Source organism: Melopsittacus undulatus, chromosome 1 (genome assembly GCF_012275295.1).
Source record: "Melopsittacus undulatus isolate bMelUnd1 chromosome 1, bMelUnd1.mat.Z, whole genome shotgun sequence".
NCBI lineage: Eukaryota > Metazoa > Chordata > Aves > Psittaciformes > Psittaculidae > Melopsittacus > Melopsittacus undulatus.
The window spans coordinates 12,679,854-12,701,220 of record NC_047527.1 but is presented as its reverse complement, the minus strand read 5'-3'; positions in this window follow the sequence as shown (position 1 = coordinate 12,701,220).

The window sequence follows — 21,367 nt, the reverse complement described above, 5'->3', positions numbered from 1 at the left end:
AAAAGCTGCAGCTCCAAGGGTTAAAACCCAACCAAGCTATAAGTCAAAAGAAGTAAGCTAACATTACTGTGTACAACATTACAAGCTGCTACATATTGTGCTTGACAGTGTTAGGACTGCCTTTGTAGGGTTGTGGAGGAAGTATTGGGCCATCGATGGGAAAGCAAAAGGCCCTAGGAGCTTCTTTCTGGTTTTAAGCTGTTCAAATACCAGTTGAGTGTCACAGTGAAACAGAATAACTCCAGGATTTTGCTTTGTCACAAGAATTTGCTCCAGGCATAAAGAGAAAAATGTTACATCTCTCTCTGTGACCAAAGCCACCGACCAGAAACTGCTGTCCCATCACCTCCCTACCCAGGTCATGCTGAAGCAGTGAAGTGAACTGATGACATGACCTTGAAAGAGAGGATTTCTGCCATGGAATAAAAAATGCCAGCATGAACCCAATTAACCCCTTTCCTTCTGTTTGGGGGACTAGAAAAGGCACATCTGACATTGCTAAGCAGATGAGCACCTGCTTCCCATGCATTTAATACACCAGACTCTTGACTTCTTCAGTCTCCTTTCTGTACAAGAGAGAAGCCAGTCCTGCTGAGAGTGGCCCCAGCAAACACCTCCTTGACAAAGGAACTGACTGCCATGCTGGAGCTGTGCACTGAGTCCTTATGACCTAGAGGTGATATCTGACAGGACATTTGATAGGACCTCTGACAGTGGTTTTCAGAAATAACCACCAAAAACAGAGGGGTTTCAGGACTATTTTGCACCAGAATCTACAAGGGGCATCCACAAGGTTATAAAATGTCACGTTCCTCACTCTTCCAGGTCTGCTATTAGTAAAAGCTGAAAGATTGGACTCCACAGAGCCTTAATGAGCTCAGAGAACTGGAAAAATTATACTTTCATTTTCTATAGAAAAAAAATTTATAATTTCACAGAATTATATTTGGCTATAATTCCTGGGACCAAATAAAGGCAAATCATGATGGTAAGATGACTTTATTGTCCAATTTTAGGTGTTTGCCCCCAATACTAAAAGTAGTCAACCTTCTCAGCAAACCAATTTAAAGAAAACTTTGACACGAACCTGCAATTGGCTGAAATCCTCCTCAAAAATCCAAGGAAACAGGAGAACTGATGAACTTCAGCCAACACATTTTAAGCTTTGAGAAGTCTGAAGTGAGAAAAGCAGGTCTTATAGTGGAAAAATGTTTGGCAATACAGGCATAGCAATTGCTACCAGCTCCACCTATAACATGTTCAAATTAGTGTATACTGCAGAGTCGCCAGTAAAAAGTAGATTAGTGAGCCCAAGTATTTCCACTATTATTTGCATTGATACTTGCCATGAGAATGGCAATATCTTTTATCTATGAATAAAAACATAAAGTCTAAGGCTTTTTGGCACTACATAGAAAACTTCTCTTTTCTCCCACATGTTAACATGGAGATTCACAGGCAACATGCCAAGAAGACCGGAGAAGCTAAATTCACTGTATAAATAATTCAGGATCAAAACCACTGGTGGTAAATCTGGAAAGTCACCATCTGACCTACCATATGTGGTTACTATGGAAATAGCTTTCTCCTTTAACTTAATGTACTCAGTAGTGGGAACCATTTCCTTATGATTCACATGAATCTCTGGCATGTGCTCCACTGCTAAGTGCCAGCAAAAAGCTGTTTGTTGCAGTGATAATATAATACCTTGACAGGAATACAGGACTACAGGACTGCATGCTGCCACAAACTGGGTCTGAGCTAAGCAGAGTGAAGTTAGAATACCTGTCAGCAAAAGCAAACCAGAAGATGACCTGGCACCCAGTCTCGCTATGTGGTCATGTTGAATGCCAGTCCCAAGTCAATAATAAAACTGTAGCTCACAATGAATAGGCACAGCTTGTTTCCAACCCAGAGATGAGGTTTGTGACCACTTGCTTGTAGAATGTGTTCTTATTTGGATTAAAAAAGGAGGGTTTGTGATTTGAAGGATTAAGCCCAGTGTAAGGACTTCTTATCTGTCCCTGATATTGCTGCATTGTCCATGGAAGTAGTTTCACTTGTCTATGCCTACAAAATTGAGATACTAGGGTCTAGTTAACTTGTCTATGCCTGCAAAATTGAAATACTAGGGTCTAGAGCAAAGTCTTATGAGGAGTGGCTGAGGGAACTGGAGTTGTTGAGCACAGGGATAAGGAGGCTAAGGGGAGACCTTATTGCTCTCTAAAAGTACCTGAAAAGGTTGTCAAGCATTGGAACAGGCTGCCCAGGGAAATGGTGGAGTCACAGTTCCAGGAGGTATTTGAAAGATGTGCAGATGTGGCACTCAGGGATATAGTTTAGTGGTGGACTTAACAGTACCAAGTTAATGATTGGACTTGATGATCTTAAGGGTCTTTTCCAACCTAAATGATCCTATGATTCTATAGAGGCAAAAATACTCATCAAAAGTGTTCATCAAAGAAAAAGTGCTCATATAAAAATACTCACCGAGCAAAGCATGTCATCACTGTGTGGTTCTGTATAGACAATTTTGTGTAAAACCTTCCTCACTGGTGCTCATCACTGAAGTGTTGTTTGGACTCACCATCATTTCATTTTCATATGCACAAGGGGGAAAGGGCTAAGATCTGGGGACCTCTAACACCCCAGCTTCTGTTTTGAATTGGTGCCATCTGATGGTTAAAGCACATCCCTGGTTAAAGCACATCTGATGGTTAAAGCAAGCAGCTCCAGTCATCCATCCAGCCTCATAGCTCACCCCCATCTCTTGTATAGACATTCTGTAAGGGGCCCTGTCCCCATTCAGCTTCAGGATAGGGGTGTGCTGTTAGAGGAAAGCAGGCAGTGCTCAGAAAATTCTTGAGAATGGGGAGAGCATTGGAGCCGTCTCTGGACATCTGGAGGAGAGAAAAGAGCATCCTTTGCTGGAGGTGGGTTTTTCTAAAGCAATCAGCTGTAGGACCAGTTGTTTAACAGCTGGTTGCACTGTCTAATTTAGGTAGCCATGACCAGACAAGTCCTTCAGATCTTGCAAAATGCTTCTGCATTTCCCAAGCTCCTGCAGAGAGACCTTATCTGGCCCTGGTGTGGATGCGCATTTCTGGTCCTTCCAGAAAGTGGTTGTTCTACATATTGCAATGGGCTAGGAAGACTCACCCTGATGTGAGCTGCGAACCTCCAGATGAGAAGGTGCTTAGGGTGTAACTGTCACAAATCATACAGCTCTTGAATGACAGTGGCCCTGATCCTCTTTACTTGATAACTACTGATCATTATTATTTTATTTGTTCACATACCTCATTTGTGGCCCAAATGGGGAGCAATGCTGCCTTTTACAGTTATTGGGAGATTTAAACACTAAGATTCTTCATGTCTAGATATGATGAAGTGTAGCATGCTGCTCTTCCTGAATTCAGGATCTTTTTCCCTAACAGTCAGCTAGTCATGATAGAGATTCAAAAGCTAGCAAATGGGTCACTAGTCCCAGCTCTGTAACACAGAGACCATCACAGTCCAGAGATTTACACCCCATTACCTGTGACACTGATGTGCATTTGTCAAACTCAGGCAAATGGAGTTTGATCCCATCTGTTAAAATTGTGTCAGCAAAACATGCATCAAGACATAACAAAAAGCTCTTCACTGTGAATAACAGTGATGAGAAAGCTTTTGACTTGGTCTTATCTCAGCATTGCCCTTTCCCAAAGTGCAATACATAGCACACAGTTTTTTGGAGGCAGCATGCAGATCTCCTGTACCTGTCCTCACAACAACATTTAGTAAGTAATAGCCATTCTACTGTGTGCTACCAACATTTATTGGGCGTTAGCCTAGTCCCAGAGCAGCTAAGGTGAACGACAGCCACAAAGTGCTGGAAAGCTCCTAAGGGGAAAGCTGTCCTTTGCACCATCACACACAGGACAGTGACAGTGGGGACAAGGCTAAGAGCTACACCATCTGCAACTGTCTGACCAGATGCCTCAAATGGCTGTTCTGCTTAATCAGTCATTACAAAGAGATATAATTACTCAAGTTGATATAATTAATCAAGTCAATTAGCAGGTCAAAGGAGGTGATCCTGCCCCTCTACTCTGCTCTCACCAAACCTCACTTGGAGTATTGTGTGCAGTTGTGGTGCCCTCAACATAAAAAGGACATGGAACTGTTGGAACAAGTCTGGAGGAGGCCACGAGGATGATCAGGGGACTGGAGCACCTCCCGTATGAAGACAGGCTGAGAAAGTTGGGGCTGTTCAGCCTGGAGAAGAGAAGGCTGCATGGAGACCTCATAGCAGCATTCCAGTATCTGAAGGGGGCCTACAGGGATGCTGGGGAGGGACTATTCATTAGGGACTGTAGTGATAGGACAAGGGGTAATGGGTTGAAACTTAAACAGGGGAAGTTTAGATTGGATATAAGGAGGAAGTTCGTTACTGTAAGGGTGGTGAGGCACTGGAATGGGCTGCCCAAGGAAGTTATGAATGTTTCATCCCTGGCAGTGTTCAAGGCCAGGTTGGACAGAGCATTAGGTGACATGATTTAGTGTGAGGTGTCCCTGCCCATGGCAGGGGGTTGGAACTTGACGATCTTAAGGTCCTTTCCAACCCTAACTATGCTATGGTTCTATGATTCTAAGTGAGGTGTAAAAATCTGAAACAAAAGCTGCAGCCCTGCAGTTCTGTGTGTGCTGAGAAACAATCAACCTATATATAGCTGTAAAAATTAGATATTTAATTTTCTAAGGCAGACAGTCACAGGTGCTGCCTCAGGTGTGTGGGGTTGATCTCACCTTGGACATATCCCTCAGCCTGAGCAGAGACTCACCTGGCACCTGACAAGTTAGGTGCACCTCCTCAAACCAAGGCAACTCCTCTGTCCCTGCACCTCAGCCCCCCCCAGGCTCTACCTTCCTAGTTTACATGGTGCAGGGGTGCCTGTGTCTGGTCCTACCTCATCCACTGGATGCACTTAAGCAAGTGCAGAGAGACCCATATCAGTGATATCAGGGCTCATCAGCTCCAGATCTGCATGGGGCTTGCACAGCCAACCCGCTCCCCAGACTGACTCAAATCTGCAGGCACCATCCCCATCCTCACGCAGCCCTGCTCTTACATTAGTAAACTGCCAGTCCCACGTCTCTGGTCCGTTAACCACAAGGCACTTGAGCTCTTCATGAATGACGGAGGAGGAATGGCATTGTGCTCCCTGGGCTGAGCAATCTGTCTCAGTGCTTTGGATGCCAAAGACCTTTCCCTGTGAGGCAGGCAGATAGACCTCTTGTAATTAAGTAATGAGTCCCAGCACCTTTCATTACCTTGAAATCACATACTATTATGCTGACTCTCCTTCTCCTTTAACTTCCATGTGAGAAGAGCTGGGATGCTTAATTCTGAAAATGATGGATGATCTCTAAATGGGCAAAGAATCTCAATTTCCTCACATATGATTAATATTATCTGGCATAGGCAGACCTGCACTGCATATCTGAGGGCTCTGCATGCACAGCTCTCCTCAAATCCACTGAAATTTAAAAGCCATCTCAACGTGTCCAAAATGTAAAAGACACAGTTAAGCATTTTTGCACCATGTTTTATGGTCCTTGTGGCATCGAAAACAAATCTTTAGTAAAGGAATTTGTCTGATTAGCAGTTATTAGTGTCAGGCAAACTCTGCACTCACAGTTGTTGCTAGGTTATCTGTCTGCTTGCATGACCATGTCCACCCATTTCTGTAGGGGATGCATAAGAATTTGCATTATTGGGACAGCCAAATGTTTGCACTCTTACAAAGTGAAATATCACCTCATTTTTCACAAAAAGATTCAGGTTTCATCCTCTGAAAAAAGGGAAATCTTTGGCCTTCAACCTAATTCACAGACAGGAAAATATGTTTGGGCCTTCAATTATTATGAAACAAACAGAAATCATTATTTTGCTTTTACATTGTTTTGATTGCTTGTTTGTTTCAGCAAAACCAGGCATTTTCCACATCAGTTTTTATTTTGACAATGAAGTGATTTCTTTTCAAGCAGTATTTCCAAAGGAATATTCCAACTGGCTTTAGCTGCTCACATTTTTGTCCAATAAAGAAAGGGAAAATGTCAGTGCAAGACACAAAAGCTGTGGAGTCATCAGGATGAGCAATCATGAGGAGTGAATTTTACTTGGCTATTCCCAAAACTCTGTTCCTCAGTAAATAACAGTTCTGAGTCCTTATTCATCTACAGATCCCAAACAACATTTCTAAGAGAAGCCTTTATCCTTAAAATAAAAATTCCCTTCTTTCACATGCTTTTCAGAAAAAGGATATACATACACTTCACATGCAAAATTATTTCTAGCCACCCACACTAGCTTCAGTAACCACATATTCCAATTTCCATAACCCATTTTCTTCCCCACACTTTCTCCTCACTGAAGTGTCAAATCCTTCGTTGCACTGTAATCTCCTTTTCCATACAATTTCCTTTCACGACCCTCATTTATTTTCAGGTGCTCTCAAATAAATAATCATTTCCCAAATTGATCACCAAAGCTAACATCTGGGTTGCTGCTGCTGTCATTTTACGTGTAATTCACCATCACACACACATGCACAAACATGAAGAATATTGGGAAAAGTCTGGCACCAAAATAAGAAACTCAAGGGATTTAAGGACCTATAGTCTTGGATTTTGTATATTCCTAAGGCGATGTTAATGCTTGAAGCAAAGGAGATTCACTCTATTTCACAACAAGAAGTAGTCAAGTAGTCAAGAAGTAGTCAAGTGAAAGGATGCTTCCATCTCACAATTTCAGCCTACCCAGAACACTGTATCTGACAGAGTTCTGACCATGTTCATCAGGGTAACTTAAATCCCCATTTTCCTGTCTCCCATGCTCATACTGGCTTCTGACAGGCAGTTTGAGGTACCTGGTACTAAAGTCCATGTAAGAAGTTATACAAAAAGACCATCATATATCACGGCATACTCTACTAGAAACTGAATTATTCATTTTCTTGTTAACTTTTCTATCTCCATTCTTTAATGTAAATCAATATGATAGAGAATCCTTACCCCACTGCAGCCATATAAGTTGGGTTTGGGAAGTTACAGAGGAGAACTGGAGGATAACAATTTCTGAAAGCAAAAACTGAAAAGGAGGATCCAGCCTTAATGGTAGCTGAACCCTCCTTGAAACAGTGGAGTTTTTCCAGAATATCCTGGTCTGATGTAACTCTGCTACTGTTTGCTTGGTTTGACATCAAGATTAGACTCTCCAGGTGCATTTGACAAGCTCATTCCAGATATGCCTTTATGTTCAGCCCAAGGGTACACTTACAGTATCAGGTGGTTGACAAGATTTCATCACATTATTTTGGATGCCAAAAAAAGAAGCGGTTTTGTCATAATTAATGCAAAAAAAACCCATTCATTTTGATAGTATTTGCCCTAGAAAGAAATTGAACAACACATTGTGAAGTTTATGTATCTTATTTTGTCTTTTTGGAATAGCAATTCTGATTTTATTTCTCCTGACATGGACTTTCAAACTGAAATAGAATTAGAAAAGTTACAAAAGTTTGAAATTAAGACCAAACACTTTGTCTCATTTATCTGCCTTCCTGGAATTTCACTTACTTGGAAAGCGTAGTTTTTCCTTTCCAGTTGGGAATGGAAAATCAGAGTTTCCTTGAAACAGAAGATCTCATCTCCACCCATACTATTTGCCATCAACTGTGCTTAAAAATGCTAGGAAAGGCTTTTCAAATAATCAAAACCATATCAAAATTGCTCAAAGCTTCATCCACATGAAAACAGTATTATGGTCACTGTGATCGGGCTAAGTCCCACACTGGAGCATGTGGATCTGAATGATGGGTCTTTCCCAGTGCCTTGCTCCATCAGAAGACCCCCAAACCAACATGTCAGAAAGTAACACCCAGCTTTCACAGTTAGGCACCAAAAGACTGATCACATCCAACAGTGGCAGAAGGGGATAGCCACTTTTGCAGATGGTATTGGTGACCTTGAATGAAGTTTTGAACCAGAACCCTAAAGAATCTTACAAAGCAGAGTGGCTGGGTTGTCCTTGGATCAGGAGATACTGGCCCAGCTCTCCTTATACGTGATGAAACTCTGAGTTGTCTCAGAAGGACACACTTCCAAAAGTCACTTTTACCAGGATCCTGAAAGTATAATTGCTAGATACACCACCTCTAAAACCAGGTAGTATAGAAGGTTAGATTCATTGCACAACTAAGTCAGTGAATTCACTGACACTGATAGGCTTCAGATCACACAGTGCCAACACTCTGCAGTCTCATTCTTCCCTTTACTCAGTCAGTAAGGGGTTGTCCTGCTAGATGACATATGCGGAATCTTTTTGTTTCCATCTCCAAATAATTACAAGGAAGACAGAAATTCTCCACTGGGAAAAGATTAATGAGTGTGTAAGTACACAGGGAACTAAGAGGGCTGTTACCACACCCAAAACAAATGAATCATGGGAGAACACTTTGAAGAACGTCACATTCCATGAAATAAGAATCCCGCATTATTCTTGAGTGGTTTAGGACAAGGAAAAAGTACCTGTGATGTCACCAGGCCTGTTGGGTTCTTCCATTCTGGGCTTGTGCTGCCAAGTATTCCTGGAGTGTTGATTTAATTTTGGCTGTGTCACTGTTGCTATGTCAGCTGTGCTGCTGTGAATGCAGCTCTTGTGTCATTCCAGCTGGGCTGTTGCTGTCTTTCAAAATCCTTGTCATGTGTGACACTACCAATGGACAACTCACAAGGTAACACTTGCAATAATAAAGTCTAATTGCGCGTATGAGTAAGATCAATGATGCGTTGCCACAGGCAGCAGTTGTTACAGGGCCAAGTCTGGGGCAAACAAAACTAAATGGCAGCCCAAATAAAATGACCTTTCTGCAGACTCATACTAACCAGGCATGTAGGCTTCCAACCTTGGCAGAGTGGCTTGAAGAGGAAAGGCCACTGGTGGATACTTTGTCCGGGAGAATGGAGCTTTTTATCCTAGTGGGGATCCTCCTTATCCAGAGGAAGGATTATGTCTCTGCACTCCACTACAGCAATTGAAAAACTGATCAAACAGGATCCCTTGTCATGTGATGAACACAGAAATACTGAAGTTTGCCAGCTCCTTCTTTAAGGGGTTGCAGTAGTTCTCCCTTGGTAGTTCCAGTAGATGGAGCAGCTCCTATCCCGGCGAGGGCTCCTGGGGCTCGCTGGCACATCTGTCTTCTTAGCGCTGGACTTTTCCTCCTCCAGAGCTTCACAAGCACACTGGGACATTCCCCAAGCCTCCAAGCATTTTGGTATAAAAACGAGGAACAAACAGGTAGCATTCATTCTGAAACACCAATATTCATTGAGTGGAGTATAAATTACAAGTGGAGAAGTAGAACCAGCACTGGGGAGAAAGCAGTTTGCCAAAGAAACCAGAAAGAAGTAATGTAGATAGATGCACAGCCATCCTATAAAAGTCCCCTTTCATCTACTTAATATCTCTTTCCCTGCAGGGACATGTGAAAACTTAACCACTGGCCATGCAGTAAGCTGATATTCGCTTTTTAGCTCACACAAATCATCTGACATCATTTAGCTCCCTGGTGGGCGGAATGGAGCTGGGGTATGAATCCCACAGAGACAGAACCCCAAGACCCCATCCCATCAGCTCATATTGCAGCAGTTATTGATGCAGGGATCTGGACCAGCCAGACTAGCACTAAGCCAGGACCTGCTGTCCTACCTCCATGCCACAACACAGCCTACTGGGATCCCTGGGGAGAGACCTTCACCTTCCTTAGACTCCAGAATAAAGACCATTTAATGATAGATTGCATGTTGCCATTCCCAAATGAGCTGATCTAAGTGTCCACATCCACAGCTCACAGGTAGTGCTATACACAGGGGAAGTTTGTTTTGCCTTCATTAATCTTTTCCAGCAGCAGATGGATTCCCAAGCAGCAGAAAACTGCTATATCAAACATAGTTCTCTTCCAGTTTCTCACTGTACTGGGAAAATTGGTGTCAAAGAAAGAAGGAACAAGAATCAACATCCAATATACACAGCATGCAACTGGGAAAGGTCTGAAAAGCACAGAAGTAAAAAGCTAAACCAATGAAAGAAATTATTGTAGACTTATAATAAAATACAGGTAATCAACAAGATAATAGTGAAAATTTAACCCTCCAATATACAAGAGGAAAACCATAATGGCTTCCATTGCAGTCACTCCTATACAGCATGTATAAGGACTGCTTGTTGCTCACCATGTTTCCTAGATAAACAGGCAAACCTATGGAACTGAGGCTGGGGTTAAAGGTGACCAAGTGAGGCAGGCTGCCCTGATTGAAAGTGACAATGACTGTCAAATGATCAATAGTAACACAGGAAGAACCAGTCCTGACACAGTCGAAAGCTTATTACTGTCACAGACTGCTGGATCCTTCTGCAGGCAGTGATTTCTCTGATTAGACTGGAGGGACAATGGTTTTCCCCTTGGATAATTTCAAGAATATTTTCCCTGTCCCAGAATTTTAGTAAATTAAAATTCATGTACTTGGGAAAACTTCCAGGTGGTCTCTGGAGCTATAGGATGACAAATTCCCTCACTACTGCAGTGTGCTTTTGAACTGATCCTGAATAGCAGGACTTTCCTCTTGCTCTTTGCAAGTGCTCAAAAGAGCTCTTTCATAGGCATAAATCAGGACAACTCACTGATTTCAGTTCCTAAGGAGAATTAGCTATATCACCATTTTTATTCACTCTAAGATTTCAGGGCAAAGAAAATTGTTTAAATGAGTCAGAGCAAAATCCATCATCCCTTTAGCACTCTACATACTTCTCTCTACTCTGTAATTTCATCTCTGGAAATTCCAGCAATGTCAATCAGAGCAAATTGGGAGTCCCAAGGAATAACGAAATTAAACAAAATATTCAGTGCTTCATCCAGAACAACTTAGGAGTGATTTAAAAACTAAAGTGGAACTTCTTCAAAACCCTGAGGAAGTTTTACATTTTGTAGTGTCAGCAAAGCAGTAATAACCATTCTTCTCTCCACAGAAATTCACAAAGAGCTATAAACACCTACAATAAATCTGAAGCCTGTGACCACTTCTTAAACTGAATGTGTTGGAGGGTTTCTGTTGCAAACCCCAAGGTACTCTCACCATTATTATGTTTTACTATACTACTTAAATAAGCTTTAGAATTTATACCCTGGAATAGGTATATTAACTTCCATAGTAGCTGAAATCCAGTAAAGAATTTACAAAAGAACTTAGTAAATTTTTATATTGTTTTATATTTCAATATAAGAGCCAATATTGATTCTTTGAACCTCACTATTATGTGTTAGGTTAAAAGGTTTGTGAAAGCAATTACCTGATTTTCTAGGAGTTGTAAGGAAAAAGGCTCTTCTGTGGGAATGGATCACTGAAACAATAGCCACCTCCAGCCTAAACAGGGCATCTGCCATCACCCAGAAGAGAAGCAGGTACAAAAGACAAAAGGGTTTTACTTGCTCTTCTTGTGTGAACGTGCATATTTTAAGCAGACAAACAGCAAGATCAAAGGGAACACAAATGCAAAGGATACAACTTGAAAAAACATCACCAGCATGACAAGATAAAAGAGAAAGCAGAAGCGCGAGGGAAAGGGCATGTGGCTCATAAACAAAAGCCACTGCCTCTTGTTGCCCAAGCTTTCAAAGTTCAGAGAAAATGGATTTTGTATATTGCTTAAAAGTAAGCACCCTCTCCGAGAAAAGGACTGCATTCCTCCCTCAGTTTCTCTTCACAAGAGCCCACTGTTGTCAGCCAGCACGTGCCTGGAGATCCCCACATTCAGACAGGTCCCCATGCAGTCAGTGTGTCTTCAGAGGCAGAAAAATCCATAGGCAAAGCTCAGACCATGAGGTCAAAGCATTTTCAGGCTCAGCATGATTCCTGCCTGCTCCCAGGGTGCTTGGTGTCAAACAGTCCCACTGAAATCAGCAGGTTTGCTCATGTTTGTACTCTTATTCACAGCTCCCTGAGATATTGCATGCTCATATCCTAATTTTAAAAGCCAAAATAAAAGTGTCATCAAAGCAGGGGTATGATTACAGAAGTGTAACGTGGACGAGACAGTGGTGTAAGAAGGGAGCATCAGAGGAGTCCACTGAAGTGTTAGTACAAGCAGCTGTTGAAAACAATTAAGAAAACAGCATGCTGCAGCAAGCTATTGTCATGCTGACAGGCAGAGAAAATTGGGGCTGTTCAGCCTGGAGAAGAGAAGCTGCGTGGAGACCTCATAGCAGTTTCCTGTGTCTGAAGGGGGCTTATAAGGATGTTGGAGAGGGAATCATCAGAGACTGTAGCAACAGGACAAGGGGCAATGCATTCAAACTTAAACAGGAGAAGGGCAGATTAGATATAAGGAAGAAGTTCTTTATTGTGAGGGTGATGAGGCACTGGAATGGGTTGCCCAAGGAAGCTGTGAATGCTGCATCCCTAGCAGTGTTCAAGCCCAAGCTGCACATGTGAGATGTCCCTGGCAGGGGGGTTGAAACCAAATGATCCTAAGGTCCTTTCCAATCCAAAGAATTCCACGATTCTGTTATACTGTAAAACTTAAGTCCAATGGCAGTAAAATTAAAGAAAATTTAATGTTTAAATAATTTGTTATTCATTAAATATTAAGGTTGCAATAGAAACTAATTATGTTCAATGGGTTATCAGTCTGGGGGCTCCACCACCACAGGATACCCCAATTCAAATAAATATCACCGTTCAAAAGCCCTTTTGCAAACTGCACAGATTCACTCTCCCAGAGAGGCATTGGGAACCCAGGAGACAAAACAATGAAGGAGAAGCAATCCTGCCTAAGAAGCCTCCCAGCTCATCTTTCTGTGACCTATTTGTGAAAATTCCCCAAAGAAGGAAGCTCCACAAGCTCCCCGGGCAGACTGTTTCACTGTTCTCACATGAGTGTTCCATCCAAACCAATTGGCACGGCAGGTTTTGCAGCATCCCTCATCAGCTGCAGTGTGCCATGACTCTCTTTAACATGGCTGTTGTATGAGGCTTTATTTTTAATGTTATAAAAGTGAACATAAAAATCTTTTTAGGTGAAACTGCGTAAATATACTGATTGCATTAGCTTTATACTCCACTACTTTTCATTTAAAAGTCATTTATTGGTGTATCAATGCCAGTAGCTGTTAATTTAGAAGGTTTGTCTGAAAAGTAAGAGTTCATTTACTAACTTCTGTTACTTCCATCTCCTGGATGTGTTTTGTCGGAGTCACCATGATGTCTCTCTTATAACCCATACTTTACTTCAGGGGGTTGTACATACCAGTGTTAGATCCCATGCAAACTACTGTGAATCAAATGCAGGTGATATTTATCTTTTTGGTCTGCCCTTCGACTACCAAAGTGACAGTCAGACTACAGACCCACATATAAGCCACATTTTTATATTAAGCTATAATTATGATATACAAGGAAGCTCAGTAGGCTGGTCAAAAACTGTCCTAGGGCTGCTGTCCTGCATCAGACTAGAGATCCACCTAGCTCACTATCCTGTGGATTTTTAGCACAGCAAGTCCCATGTACTTCAGAAGAAACCTTTAAAAATATCACACAGTAGTCAGATACGGATTGAACTGCATTAAACCTCAGTGTTAAACCTCATTTTTAAAGAATGGATTATCCCAAAAGAGCAAGATTTAGTGATAAACTTCTAAAATCTCAGAAAGAGAACAAAAATTAAAATAGCTTTAATGTAGAAACCAATTTAGTAGTGATGGATAAAAAGAGTATTAGTGGAAGCTAGGTAGGCTCCAGCTGTCATCTTTTCTCATCTCAGATTCAGATCCAAAGAAGCATTTTCAGTACTAACTGCTCTGCAGATACAGAAATCTCAGTGAAATCAGCAAGATCTTAGCACCCAAATGGAAGCCAGGCACAGCTTTGCTATACCAGTTCATGGAAGTCTTACGTTCCACTTGGGCTTGGATAAATCCTGATTCAGAAAAGGTTCATACAGGTACCTGATTTTAAACACCAGCTTTCCTGACCCCATTGCAGCTGAGCAGAGTCCAGTTCTGTATAATCATAAGATCCCAGAATCCTATGGCGGATAGCTGAGGTTGGAAGGGACCTTTGGGGGTCCTCTCTCCTACCTTCCTGCTCAAGAGGTTCTACGTATAGTCCCTCTGTTTTGAGTGGGACCACTACCAGCAATAAAGCTAACAACTCATGCATACCTTTGTGCGTAAGAGCCTCCAGCAGATCCTAAGGGAGGATTTCTGTTCTTATTTTAAGGTGTTTAATTCCAAATCTTCACGTTAAACAGACAAATAGTCTCAACTGTGGTAATTCAGAGTCTTTTTATGAGTCACCACCCAAGAATGACTGCAGGCATCTCTCCTGTGGAAAGGATATGTCAGCAACACTACACTACACTGCACTGAGCTGTACTAGGCAAACAGACACTTTCTGAAGCAAGATCAATGAAAGGATCTCATTCATACCTGTCCCTGAACACTAACCACCTGTGACAAAGATTGGAAACTAGAGGTACCTAACTTTTAGGGTGGAATTCAGCTCCAGATTCACAGGCAGAAACATAGCTGTCCACATGTGCACTAGGAGGATAAACTCACACTGCAGTCAGCTCCAGGATTTGATTTTGTTGAACAAATACAACTGTCTCATGCTGTTTGATATGTTCCAGGTGATCCAGGAGATCTACACAGGGCTGGATGACAGCACTGCACCAATGAGATGCTCAGCTCCTCCTTGAGCAATGTCAGAGATTAAGCATGATCCCCCAGACTGATAGCCCAGAACACCCTGAACCATTTTTATGCAGTCTGTCATGTTTGGTTACCTAACACACACACACCTAGTGCTACCTGAGATTACTGTCTCCAGCTACAGTTCCAGAAGGGAACAGGTCTCCTTTAGGTCTTACACCACATCTGCCAGCCCATGCAGGTATGTCAAATGCACAGCATCTCAATGGCACTCAATGCACATGTGTGGACAAATGATATCTCTCTGCCATCTACTTCAGACTGGCTCTTTGTGGTGACATGAATCGCATGATGGACATGTCTGTTGCTATTTGTTGAGTATGAAGGGGCTATAGACAATGAGCTTGGATGCAGATATGAATGTTGTCAACATCTTCAACTGATAAGGTGAGAAACACTCCAAGGACGGCACTTCCTCATATTACAGGGTTTTTCCTGGAGGATTTTATTCTTCCTGTAGAGAACAAAAAAATACTAATTTTTCAGTGGCTCATTTAAGCTTTAATATTTCTTAATCATAAAAAGGTGTGAATACCTTACATTTAGCAGAATGTTTCTTACCTGTAAGAAATACAGAAGCTCATTCCAGCAGTGAAAGTCAAATTTTTCACAAAATACAGCATGAGAATCTACTAAATTAAGTTACAATCATGAGTGAAAGAAAGTTGGAATTATTAGATCCTTTAAACTGTAGAAATAGATTAAGGGATGAACATAAATAGAGTTCTGTGCCTCCTCACAGCCTCTGCCAATGAATATATCCAATCAAAGTGAATACAAGTTTGATAGGATCAAGAAAAATGTTATGAGTGGGGTGGCTAATTATTGAATGGAAGGTTGACAGTAGAACAAATAATGACATCTCATCACCAGCTCATCAAAATGGGCATTTCAATGCTGAATGTAAATCTGTATGTAAATAATTTCAAACACTTGAACAAATTCTGTATTCCAGGAAGTGGAAGTATTCCACAGAAGTACCTAGCACTTGTTGCAAGACCCATGTTTGATGTTTTTGTGAGTGGGAGAACAGTCCTTCAGTCATTAAGAGTTTCACAAAAGCAGCTCCACTACACTTCTTTTACTTACTTATGTAAGTTTGACATGGGTCTTTATGCACTACGAATGTGTCTGTTTATGTACTCCTAAGGGACAAGAGATGATTACCAAGCAGAATAGCAAGTAAATAATTGTTTAAATGTAATGAATAACACTAATTTTACTGAACAGAACAACAAAAAATGTGGAGATTCTTTAAAAACTTCTAAACCAGGAAGATACATAGTTACCACCAAATTGAATCAAACACAATTCCCTGAAAATTCAGGGATTTTCAGAGATAATGCTTTTGCTTCCAGATTTCATATCAGATTATAGTCCATGGATTTTACTAGTGTATGGGAATACCAAAAGATTTCTCAGTACATAGAAACTCACTGCTTTTATCCATGTTCTGATAGAAAAAAGGGAATTAATTTAGTTCTTCCTAGAGGACTGGATCTAGTCCAGATCCCAGTCATGGCAGCACATGCACAACCATGTTTTGCTAAGAATATAAATTGATTGATTCTATCATCAATTGGGCACTGCTGAAAAGGACCCAAGAGTTACACTGGACACCATCTGACTATGAGCCAGCAGTGTATTGTCACAAGGAAAAAGAACAAGCTGCATTATTAGTTATATTTGAAGCAGCAAGGGTCCAAATCGAGGGAAGACATTTCCCCCCTCTATTGAGTACTGGATTGCAGGGTATGGTTTGTGGCCTTGCAGTTGAACAGTCATAGAGCTTAAAGAACAAGATGTAGAAGGAGATGCTGAGGAAAAAGGGCTAGCTCAGTTTGATTAAAAGGAGTCTAAAGGATAATCTAGCACAGGTCAGTAGCTAATTGATGGGTAGTTACAAGGGTGACAAGCTTGTGACGATCAGGTTGGACTGTGATGCACAGTAGGCAGCATGGGACAATGCTGTTGAGGTTGTAGCACCTCTGTCCTTGGAGGTTTTCAAGACTCAGGCAAAGGCACAGCTGACCTGGACTAAAACAGGCCTGTTTTGAGAAGGAGGTAGCACTGGAGACCTCCAGAGCTTCAAACCATCAACTTGACTGTTACCTTTTGCTTCAATGATTGAACAGCCAGACTATTCTTTCATCCCGATACTCTGCCCAGTTTAATGTTTGACTGGGGCCATAATGACAGGAGCAGGGGCTGTAGTACCTACAAAAGAAAATCCTCCCCGGATAGGTGCAGGTTTCCTTCTGTATTGTGAAAGATGGTCATAACTCTCTTCGGATCAACAGCTTCCATCCACTAGCATGCACAAAAATAAAACCAATACAACCTTCTTAAGCTGTTCCTCTCATTGGCTGCAAGTAATACGAGCTTGTAATGTTTGTGTTTGGTTCTTTTTCCAGGAAGAAAAGGCAGGGGAAGGACTGTCGACAGGAGAAACAGCTGTTCTGACATCAGTGAGAAGGCATCATGTAGTTTCAGTCTTTTCAGCAAATTTGCCTTCCTAGGAAAGTGTACCCAGTGACAGCTTGAAATTATGTCTTTGAAAAGGAAAAGTAACTTTAAGTACATGACATGAGGACAAGAACAATTAAATACTGTTCTTGCCTCATTCACACCCGCAAAGTGCTTACAGAAATACATTTCACTCTTTCCCCTTCCTCATGTGAAAAGTCTCCAGATGTATATTAAAGCACAGTGCTCTCATGTGCCTGCTGCAAGACTCAGGGCAGCAAGTAAAGGCAGTTTGCAGTGTTCAGAAAACCTTACACTTTAGGTATCTGGCCCTTCTCACTCAGTGCTCCCTTAACTGATGCTCAAAAGTCAGTAGAGAGGCACACAGTGTATGCAGAGCACCGTTCAAAACCGTTAACAGTCTGCCCCTGTTATTTTGTAGGTGAATGGATTTCCAGCTTCAGGTGACAATAAAAATCACCCAAACCAGCTTGCAGCATTGAAGAAAGAAACATGAATCTTGTTCCTGCAGCATATCAGCTAATCCGCAGTGGAGCTCTGTGGAACCCCTCGCTTTCTTTTTAGTGTAGAATGAGCAAGCATCAGCAGTGCACAATTGCACAAGAGCAGTGAGTGCTCTGTTCGTAATCTCCCCCACATGTATGAGAAAGTAAACAAAAGCCAAGTAAAGAAAATGGGACACAGAGGACCATATTTTCAAAGTGCGGCTCTTAAGCTATCACCCATTACAAGCCACATGCACATTAGACCCATTTATGTCACATTTGCGCTTGTAGATTGAAGGCCTCTGGTGCAATAACTGTTCATTTTACACCAGCAGAGCACTGACACCTGAAGCCAATGCAGGCCTGTGAGAAGAGGCAGATCTGTGAAAGCCAATTTCACAAGCATTAAACCAGACCCCACTGGTTATCAGACATGTTCCCCTTGTTGTATATGGGATGTTTGTTCATGCATTAGTAAAACAGTTCCTGCAGTTCTGGTGAGCCAGTAAGCTTTTCCCTTTCTGCAGCTACAGCACATGCAGTACAAAACAGGCAGCTGCAGTGGATAGGTGGGAAAGAAGCAAAACCACCTCTCCTGGTAGCAAACCATAGTCCTAACGTGAAGTTCCAGCAGCTGCTACATAAGCTGTTGAGAATGAATTACCACCACTTGCAGCACTGGTATTACGGTAAAATGGCTTCAGTTTCAGGAATCTTTAGTACATCAGGCTGTAATTCATGGCATTTCAGCTGCTGCTGCATGGATGGATGAGCCATCCTTGCAAAAAGTGGTGGGAGTCATTCCAACTGTTTGAGCTGGACACCAGAAGGGCCAGCTCTGCCCTATCCCAAAAGGACACGGTGAAACATCTTCCTACACAAATATACATTTCAGGCACAGAAAGTGACTGGGGAAAAGAAGAAAAAAAACTCAGAGATTTATATTAACAAACAGAGGAAAATAAGTAGCAGCCATAATCAGAGTTACCAGGTCTGTACATGTCCCAGATGGCAGAAGGCACAGCCTATCGGCATCAGAGGAAAAAGTACTTGGAGTACAGATATTTTAAGTTGAAATCTTAGACTATGGAAAGAACAGTCTTGGCCATATTTTGCCCATTAAGCTCAGTGAAGTGCTCTGGGATAAGGAAGTGAGTGAGAGAATCCCTGGCCAGATTCCACTTTGGCTTATATCTACTGCAACCAACCTCACAGCTAATTCTTGTGCACCCCTTGCTCCATCAGAGCATTTTCAAAGTAATTTTTAGTACATAATTACCCCACTCCCATTTAGGAATTAAACAAACACTCAAGTTTTGCTGGAGCAGGGCCCCTAATGAGTAAGAATACTCACGGTTATAGCAGTAGCCAACAAAATCAATTTGCAGCAGGGCCCCTCACATGAAGGACCACGAGTGAAAGTTGCTCAGCTCTCAGGCACAATGGTGGGTTTCAGTTCACCCATGGCACGTGTTTTCAATACAGTTGTTGACATCTGCTTATCACCTTCAACTCCTTTTATAGGAATTAGAGATAATGTGTTCTTGAACTGCTCTTCAGCTCATCTCTCTAGAAGTCTGTCTGGGGAATTCATCGTACAACACGTTGAGTAGCATTCAGCCGATTATATAGGGGACAGCTCAGTGTAGACACAGTGTCTTTATGGGATGAACACCACACCTATCTGTCCTGACCCAGGAAAACTGGAGCTGCCCCACTGCTTTCTGGGGAGCAACCTGAGCAAAAATCTCTGCCTCTCAGTAAAAGCCACTCTGATGCTCAAGAGAAGCCAGCGAGCTAATCCTAGCATCCCCAGATGTGCAAGACAGCTCCTCCACAAGAGGGCCCCCAGACAACAGCACAGCCTGGGAGACACCTCTGCCCCTTGTACTGCCCATCCGGTGCTGAGATGGAGACCCATCTACCCGTCTCCTTTTCCCAGCCCTTTACCCTGTGGCAGTCCCAGAAACTGCCTCTCAGTCTGATGAGAAATGATAAAGGAAAGGACATCCCGACAACACTGAGTCTGTGATGGCAAAATTAGTGACTTGCCCCTGAGGACACCCACACTTCAAACTAGCCCATAAGAAAGGGTGATAAACCAACCAGCAGCCCCATCTATTAGATAGGATTCAGTGCCCAATGCAATACCAATGCCTTGAGAGATGCAAAAACCAGACAAGAAAAGAAATATTTAGCCATGGTTTTCCTACAGCACTAGGATTGCCTCTGTGAGTGCCAGGGCTCCAGGCTAGAGACAACAAAGCCAGATACGCATATCCAAAGCTTGACTGAAAGACGTGCCCCAATGGGAACTGCTTGGCAGCCCTAAAGAGATATAACATTAACACTGGCAATGTCGTGGGTTAAGTCCATCAAACTCTGTTGAGTTTCTGCTTTCAGGTGAGTTTATTCTATTCTAATTCTTGTGTTTACCTTTCTCTACTGAAGTTGCTTTATTCTAAGATGGCTTAACTTTCTTGCAGCTTCTGTCCCCGGGGTAAGACTTGGATATCTTTGCGTATGGTAATAAGCCTATTGTAAAAGTCAAAGTGCAAACAGCTAAGGCAGAGAGTACTACTTCTCTGTCCTCTTATAGCTAGAGAGCTGAGGTCCATAGAGACTAGCTAGCCAGTGTCACATGTGAACTCTGTAGCAGCAGATATAACCCATTCCTCCTGAGCTTTACCCGCATGATATCTTAACTAGAGCATGGGTTCTACTCAGCTTGCAAGGTTTCATGACTGTTAGTGAAAGAGTTTAATCTCCTTGCGGGACCTGTGATGCCAGCTTGGGCTGCACTGGAGTTACGGTGCTTTAATCAGACATGGATGTGGCTATGCTGCATCCACTAGAAACTGGTTCCATCCTGGTTATAAGGCTTTTCATCAAGTTGTGCTGAACACCCTCAATGCAGATTATTTAATAGCTGCTGGGTTTGTGTGTAATCTCGCTCAGAGGCTGTGGAGATGTTGTCCAAGAAGTTCACGAAGCTTGTGCAGGGAAGCAGATACTGTGTTATCCTCAGGTTAGTGCAGCTTTTACTCCTTATCCCAAATAGCTGCAAACAGAGGTGATGAAAGACTTCTGGAGAGCAAGTGCTTCACTGACGACTTCCAGGTATCTCCCCAGCGAGCAGAGAGGCCCATATTGAGCATCAAGAGCACATGTGAACAGCTGCCATGGGAGGAAACCATTCAAGTTATAAGGTTTGTTTTCAATTCTTTCCCCAAACTCAGCTCCATATGTTGCTACATTTTTCCAGCCTCTGAAAAGTGATTCATGTGGCATGTTGCCTAACATTGCACAAAGTGTGCCCATACCAGGCCTCACAAGTGTGGGAAGAGCTCTGCACTGAGGCAGGTCCCACCTCTGCAAGGGCAGGCAGGGCTGCCATCACTGCCCATAATGCTCCTGCTCTTCTCCAGCTAAATCCCACATTGCTCATGCATTTCCCAATTTGCAGTGCCTCATGGTAAACACTGCTCCAAGTTCCTGTCCCTTCTGTAGCTCTGGTCGTGCTGTTGCATGCAGTTGAGGGAAGACACTGTAACTCTGGCAGCTAACTCTGTCCTCTTG